The sequence below is a fragment of the Nestor notabilis genome, unplaced genomic scaffold (assembly GCF_000696875.1).
Source record: "Nestor notabilis isolate BGI_N333 unplaced genomic scaffold, ASM69687v1 scaffold11566, whole genome shotgun sequence".
Lineage (NCBI taxonomy): Eukaryota > Metazoa > Chordata > Aves > Psittaciformes > Psittacidae > Nestor > Nestor notabilis.
The window spans coordinates 31964-33258 of NW_009931502.1; the positions used below are offsets into that span (position 1 = coordinate 31964).

Here is a 1295-nt window from a genome sequence, read left to right on the forward strand (position 1 = left end):
GCAAAGAGTCTGCCAGCAATCTCAATGGTGCAGGGCCAAGCCAATGGCTGGTTGTGCAGTGACAATGCAGTCAAGTGTTTATACCTCACTAAAACCTTGTCAATGAGCCTTTTCCATACACTCAATCAAGATTTTGTGTCACTTGCAATTGAGATTCAATTGCAACTTGTCCATTAGGGATTTAAATCAGAGAACGTGCAGGGTGTAGGCAGGTTTTTGGGTCCCTGAAGGCAATGTGCTCTGGCAGCTGTGATGGACCCCGCATGTTTTAATGTAGACAACTATGCTGTAACCACCTGAGCCCATCATCCTAGCTTCTCCTGGAGTCAATAGGGAGCAAAGGGGACTTTAACAAGGCTCCTTCTGCAGGAGGGCAGACAGATCACCTCCAGACCTGCCTGTTTCCCTGTTGACTCTTTAGGGAATGCAGGGTGACAGGCACGGCTACATGCACCTCCACTGCAAACATCTGTATGTGATCAGATGCATCCCCTTCTGACGTGATGTTCTTTTTTCCATTTCATTTTATGGAGCTGAAAAGTATCTGGCAAACAAATAACTGGAGAGAAAAAAGGAGATGGAAGAAGAAGTGGGATGAAAACACTGTTCCAGAAATTGGTTGTTAAAAAACAGTACAAGGATATATATTTCTGTATGAAAAATGAACATTCTCTATAAGTGACTGCCCTTTTTTACATCCCTGTGCATGTTTACTCCTAGCTTTCCAATTATTATGCGCTTTCATGCCCCACGGAGACAGGCATCTTAGCTCAAGGCTTTATCTCATTAATTTGTTTGTCATGTAGGCACTCATTAGAAGTTCATCTTATCCCATACACTTGCATGGTAGCAGGATGCTCGAGACTCTATTTTCAGCATTTTTACCTCCTGTTTTGGTTCTGGGTGACTGCGAGGTGACTCCACTCCGTATTCCAGTCCTAGCCTACAAAAAATGTCATCATTTTCATTGTGATAAATGATTCATTCCCACCTGATCTTGAGTGTCCTTTTTTGACTATCAATGAAAAAGGTATTAAGGGATGTTCTGTGAAATGAGGCCAAGCTGAGATGCCAGAGAGATTGAGGGGAGAATTTGGCCTTTAGGTGAGTCCTGAAACTTTTCAATAAGAGTAGTCCTGCAATAATGTTAGTATTGACAGTATCGTCACAGGGCCTTGGACAGGGTTAGCACTCTGGTTTCAAGCACTGTAAAAATCTAGTCTAAGAGGCAGACCAAAAACACCCTCAAAAGCAAATGAAACCCCTCTCTTTGTCCCAAGATTGCTTTTCCCTAC

General features: G+C 43.1%; 1 protein-coding gene across 1 annotated transcript in view; it reads left to right on the top strand.

Moving 5' to 3' along the window:
* SFMBT2 (Scm-like with four mbt domains 2) overlaps nucleotides 1–1295 on the top strand; it is a gene marked incomplete at both ends in the record, with an annotated part of 54324 nt that overhangs the window by 24927 nt on the left and 28102 nt on the right. The window lies entirely within an intron of this gene.